Raw genomic sequence first — 6,076 nt, 5'->3', positions numbered from 1 at the left:
AAAAATAAATAAATAAATAAATAAAGCACCATCACCACCACCTGCACTCACTCCCGGGAGCACTTTATGGCTTCTTTTCCCTCAGGACCCCTCAAAAAAAAAAAAAAGAAAAAGAAAAAAAGAAGGAAGCAGGCGGCGGGACAACCTGCCGCCTCACTCTCCTCACAAGGCAGAGAGCCTCGACCCCCCTCACCCCGGGGCGCTGCAGCAGAGCCCCCCTCGACCCAGCACTCGCCGGCCGCCCCCTGCCCGCGCCGGGCCGGGGCCGGGGCCGGGTCCAGGGCCGGGTCCGGGGCTGCGGCTGCGTGCGGCGGGGCCGGGGGCGGGAGCGGGGCGGGGCCGGCCGGAGTCAGCTGGGCGCGGGGCGGGAGCGCGGCGGCGGCGGGGCGCCGTTAGCACCGGGAGCCGGCGGCGGCAGCAGCAGGAGCAGGAGGAGCAGCGGCAGGAGCGGCAGCGGCAGGAGCAGGAGGAGCGGGCGGGCAGAAGTTTTCCCCGCAGGTCCCTCCCGCAGCCCGGGGCCGCCTTGCGGAGGCGTAGCCGTCCCCGTGCGCGCTGGGTGTGTTTTTAATTTTATATATAATATATAAACATATTATCATTATTATTATTTTTTTTCTGGTTCCGATTTTTTTTATTTTATTTTGTTATTATTAATTTTTTTTTAAATTTTTTTTGGAGGCGCCCGGCTCTGAGAGCTCGCCTTCCCACTCCCCCGCTCCCGACCCCCTTTTCCCTCCGCCCCGAAACTTGTCGGGGTGGCGGCGGGCGGGGTGCCGGCCGGCCGCGCTGCAGGTAAGGGGTCGGGGGGCGCCGGGGGGGGGCCGGGAGGCGGCGCCGGCTCCGGCTCCTCGGTGGTGGAGGCCGGGGAAAGCAGCAGCAAGCAGGAGGAGGAGGAGGAGGAGGAGGAGGAGGAGGGGAGCAAACTTCCTTTTCCTGGGGCCGCCGAGCCCCGTGCCCGCGGGCAGCCCCCGGGGCTGGGCTGGGGGTGCCCGGCGCTGCCCGCGGCCCCTTGGCTCCTTCCCCCGCTGCCCCCCGGCGGGAGGTGGGCTGGGGACCTGCTCTGCCCCGCCGGCTGTTGGCCGTGCTGCTAAAAGTCTCTTCACCCCCTTCTCCGCTTTCCTTCTCCCCGGTTTTCCCATTTTTTTGCTCCCCCCCACCTCCCGGGGGAGGGATCCCCGCTGGGCACCCCGCAGAAGTGCCACCCCGGGGTGCTGCCACCTTCCTGCTCCCATGCTTTGCAAACCCGCGGCGGCAGCTGGGAGCCCTGTGCTCTCCTACCGGCTCCTTGCCTGCCCGCCGTGGGATCGTGGGGAGCGCTGGGGGTGCCCCCGGCAGGGTTTTGGGGTCGGGGAGGGGGGGTAGCGGGGGTCCTCGCTTCCCCGTTTTGGGGCCAGAGCTCTGCATGCACCGCGCTCCCCTCGTGTGGCTGCGAGCTGGGACCCACGCCGGGGCATCTCCTCCGTACGAGCAGTTTGCAGTTAATTGCTTTGGCAGATGAACTCCTGCGAAATCCTCTTGCCCACTTCTGCTGCTTAAGTGCCCCCCCCCCCCGCCGTCCTTTCCCCCCCCCCACCCCTCCCCGCTCTGCTTTGAAGCCTCGCATAGCTCTGTATTGCCAGCAGCACGGAAAGTGCTGATTCAGCAAGCCCGGAGCCCCACTCCATCTGAAGTGGTGGTCTGCCGAAAACCTTCCGATTTGTTGAAACGGGAACATGTGTTGCTGGTATGTCAAAGCAGCACTGATCGGGTTTTTCTAAAACGGCCCTAAGAATGTGGCTTACTTTTTCCCTTTGCAAAAGAAGGAGTGAATTTGGGGGGGAACAGCCCGTGCTTAAGCGGTGAGAGGGGGGATACGAGGGACGTGGGTAGCTACCACCTTCGGGTAGATTGTGTTGCTTCATAAAGGTGCTGAGCAGTTCCTCACGTTAGCGAAGGCTTTGTGGGATGTATCGCAACGATGCCTGAACGCTTCAAGTCAGTCTATTCCTGCATCTAGAGGCTAGTTGTACTTACTGCACTAGAAAAGGTACGGAGAAGGGCAACAAGGCTAATCCTAGGATTAAAAGGAGTGAGTTATGAGGACAGGTTTAAAAAAAAAAAAAAGCATATGGAGGTTAGAAAACCTGCTTGGAAAAAGGAAATACGCTGGAAACTTTAAGTGACAGCCCTGGCTGTGCTTCGTGATGGTGCTGGGGCAGGGGAGGGGTGCTGGGGTCAGCAGGATGCTCGGTGCGTGCTGCACTCCTCTTTCTGGAGGGCTTACCTAACAGCAAAGCAGAAGAGGGAGGACTCTGCAAGAGCTGTACTCCTCCGGCTATTTCTGTGCAGTTTTGTGCTGGTATCAAGGCTGTTTGGGCTTGCTTCCTCTGAACCAGGACTCTTTAAAATTCTGCACAACGCAAACAATAAAGCCTGAAGAGCAATGTTTGGTAGCCTTATTCTAAGCAGTAATTGACAGAGCAGCAGACCCTGACGCTTGCCTCCGGTGATCATTTCACCATGTTATACTCTGATTTATTTTCTTCACTTGGACTTTATTTGTTCTTAAAGTAGGTCTTGTTTGCCCTGGCTACATATTAAAGATCTTGTCGTACTTCCATGGTTTCCCTTGGTTTTGTTAATCAAAATATCCCCTCCCTTACTGCTGTGAGAGTTGGCTTTCATCCTCAGATATGACCACACCTGGATTTCAGTAGTGTATTTCTATAGATTTTTATTACGTAGTCCAAAAGTACTGCCTAAATGTGAAATGGATCTCTGCATCTCAGTTCTGCGTAAGGCTATATACCGTGCGCTCGGTGAATGAGAAAATATGTTTGCAGCCCTCAATCTTGCAAGTACTTAAAAGACTCCAGCAAGAATTGTCACAAAGGTTTTTAGAAATCTCCGGTCGTGTTCTCAGCGTCTCGCTGGGTGTAAATGGGCTAAAAGTATCTGGATCTCTCTGGCAAAGGGATTCTTCCAACGCGGGGAGTTCCCAGCTGGCAGAGGAAAGGCATAGCTGGGTCATGTGCCATTTCTGCCAGCAGCAGGAGAGTATTGCACTGGGAGTTTGTTTTCTGACAGTACCAAACTAGCAGATGTCCCTCTAGACTGCGAGGCACAGGCAGCTTCCCCCTGCGTGCATAGCTGTGGCAGGGGGCTCCCGAGCAGTGTCACACCGGGTGGGACCGTGCTGTCACGCCTCTTCTCCCTTCTGTCATAGCCCCAACCACGTCGGGTGTAGAGGCTTACAGCGATATGCCAAACGAGGACAGATTTGTAGGCAGAACTCTTCCTTAGACCAGCTGAGCTCTCTTGCGGGAGGTGGGGTGTCGGGGGGGACTTTAGCCCATCTTTAGAGACGGGGTAGTGCTGGAAGCTTGGGGGGCAGGTTGAGGGGGTGCCTTTGGATGACCAGTGGTCTGCATTTTTAGGATGCACATAAGTATTTGCTCAGGCACAAATCTTGGTGGCTACAGCAAATGCTGTGGTGCAAAAAACTTGTCAGTTTCTGCTTGATATGCTGTCGAAGGCTGAGATTTGCTTGGGCTGGTTTCAAGCAAAAACTATTGGGAATGGCTTCTGGACCTGAATGGGCTGTGGCAGTCCTGCTGAGTTCCTGGGCCTTTTTATTCTAAACCTCTATGTGAACTTATTAGTGGGACAAGGGAAGTGCTTTTCTTCATTTTAAGCCTACATTCATGTGAACGCTAGGACTAAGGAAGCCTACTTTTCTTTGGGTTTGTCTTATGATTCATTTCCTTTGTTGAATATGCCGTGAGCTCTGACTAAACCATTTTTGTCGGCAGCATTTCTAAAGGATTCTTGACTATGAGGACGTTGGTGCAGATTCACAGGGTAGCATTCCTTGTGTGTGCCCATCAAGCCCACTACTTTCACAAACAGGGAAGGTAACTCCTGAGACCACTGCTTCTCTCAGGATTGTGTGACATTTGCCAAATGGCTTGGTTACAGGGTGACTGCCTAAGTCTCCTTCAGTAGGAGAGCAGGCTATGAAGGAAGGATTGTTTTTCTTGGAACCTAGATCTGCTCCTGGACGTGTCCAAAACATATCGGTTGCAACTCTTCGGCTAGGGAAATCTGGGAATGGAGATCCTTTTCTAAAAAGGTGAACCTCCGATATCTTTTTAGGAACTAAGAGGTTGCCAAGGAATCCTTACATGAGCATTGAACTTTATTTATCCTTGTACTGCCTGCTGGTCAGGAGAAGACTTTATCTAAGCTTAGTTGTGGCAAAGTAGTCTTGTTTCCCATCATTGTTCTCCCAAACTTGTGGTTTTACCAAGTATACAGATGCTGTATCACTGCCTTTCTTTTCTTACACTTGTTGAGCTGTGTACTTCTGAACTCATCCTGTGCCAGGTCTTTCCTGTTCTGCCATCTGTTGAATTGGATGATCTTTCCTGACAACAGTTCTACTAACTGAGTGTGACTCCTGTCTTGTGTTGTGGATGGGGGGAGAACTATCCAAGGAAGCCAGGATCCACTCTGAGGACTGCATAAAAGAAAGTTGTTAATCGGGGTGATGCATCCTGTCTACAAGCAGACTGTTAATCTCTTCAATGATGGAAATAACCAGAATACCCTGACTTTGAGATCTGGTTGTATATACTGCACAAACCCTTTCCTGGCATGCTTTGTTCCCTTGGGCACTGTCTTTTTAGCAGATATCTGATGTGAGAGACAGACAGGTGCTACATTTTTCATAGAAGTACATTCATTTGGAAGTGGTGGTTGTTGTGGTTTCTAGCAGCTTTTGGACTCGGGATGTACACAGGAGCACTGAAGCTTAAAGGATTCATGAAGTGAGATTTCACCACTGCCAAGTTATCTTGAAATTTTCATTTTAAGAGAGCTTCACGTTCACACTGATGTGCACCCATTGCCTGAAAACTCATTTCCCTCTTGCTTTCCTAGGATGGTTCAGCTCATGCAGCCCAAATGTATGCAGGTGTCAGGACAGAAAATGGCAAATCCAAACCCTTATTTAGAGAAGTGCCCCTGTGAACTGTTCTGTCTTCCCTGATGTCTGTAGCAGGGAAGGACAGCAACTTTCATGTGAAGCACATAAAGTTCAACATGGCCAAGTGCAAAGTGCTGTAGCTGGGTCAGGGCAATCCCTGGTATCTGTACAGGTTTGGGGTTGAATGGATGGAGAGCAGCCAAGTAGAGAAGGACTTGGGGATATTGGTGAGGAAAAAAAAAAAAATGTGAGCTGGCAGTGTGTGCTAGCAGTCCAGAAAGCCAATTGTATCCTGGGCTGCATATAATGAAGTGTGGCCAGCAGGTGCATTTTTTTCCACTCACCTATACTCCACTCATGTGAGACCCCACCTGGAGTGCTGTGTTCAACTCCAGGGCTTCCAGCACAAGAACTACAGGGACCTGTTAGACTGGGTCTAGAGGAGTGCTACAAAAATGATCAGAGGGCTGAGGCACCTCTCCTGTGAGGAATAGCTGAGGGAGCTGGGATCGTTTAGCCTGGAAAAGAGAAGTATCATTCAATATCATCCTGCGTTGGAATGGAACCACAAGGATCATAGAATCAGAGGGTGATAGAATGGTTTGGCTTGGAGGAGGCCTTAAAGATAAGCTAATTCCAACCCAGTGCCATGAGCAGGGACACCTTCCACTAGACCACGTTGCTCAAAGCCCCATCCAGCCTGGCCTTGAACATTTCCAGGGATGGAGCATCCGCAACTTCTCTGAGCAACCTGTTTCAATGCCTCACCAACCTCATGAAGAATTTCTTCCATATATCTAATCTAAATCTACCTTTTTTTTTTAGTTTAGAGTCTTTACTCCTTTCAACTAAAAAAGGATAATTGAGTACCACTGGCTCCACACAGCAATATCCAAAAATCAAACCATATGGATGAGAGTGTTGCCCAACTGCTTCTTAAACTCCATCAGGCTCAGTGCATCCCTGTGGAGCCTGTCCCAGTGCCCGACCACCCTCTGGGTGCAGACCCTTTCCCTAACCCCCAGCCTGACCCTCCCCTGTCCCAGCTCCATGCCGTCCCCTCGGGTCCTGTCACTGTCCCCAGAGAGCAGAGATCAGCGCCTGCCCCTC

The 6,076-nt window shown here is 52.2% G+C and overlaps 1 protein-coding gene across 8 annotated transcripts in view; it reads left to right on the top strand.

Annotated features, from left to right (window-relative positions):
- The first annotated feature begins 356 nt into the window (after nucleotides 1-356).
- Nucleotides 357-6,076, top strand: part of GRB10 (growth factor receptor bound protein 10) — a 148,561-nt gene continuing 142,841 nt past the window's right edge. For 2 of the 8 annotated variants that reach the window (XM_068671082.1, XM_068671081.1), the window contains exons 1-2: nucleotides 414-556; nucleotides 679-792. The gene's annotated coding sequence lies outside the window, so the exon portion shown is untranslated. Of the gene's footprint in view, nucleotides 557-678; nucleotides 793-6,076 lie in introns of all 8 variants that reach the window. The other 6 variants (XM_068671079.1, XM_068671083.1, XM_068671086.1 and 3 more) reach the window with 5 other exon arrangements.

The sequence above is a fragment of the Anas acuta genome, chromosome 2 (genome assembly GCF_963932015.1).
Source record: "Anas acuta chromosome 2, bAnaAcu1.1, whole genome shotgun sequence".
Taxonomy (NCBI): Eukaryota; Metazoa; Chordata; class Aves; order Anseriformes; family Anatidae; genus Anas; species Anas acuta.
The sequence above is the reverse complement of the archived record's forward strand: the minus strand, read 5'-3'. Positions and strand labels throughout refer to the sequence as shown.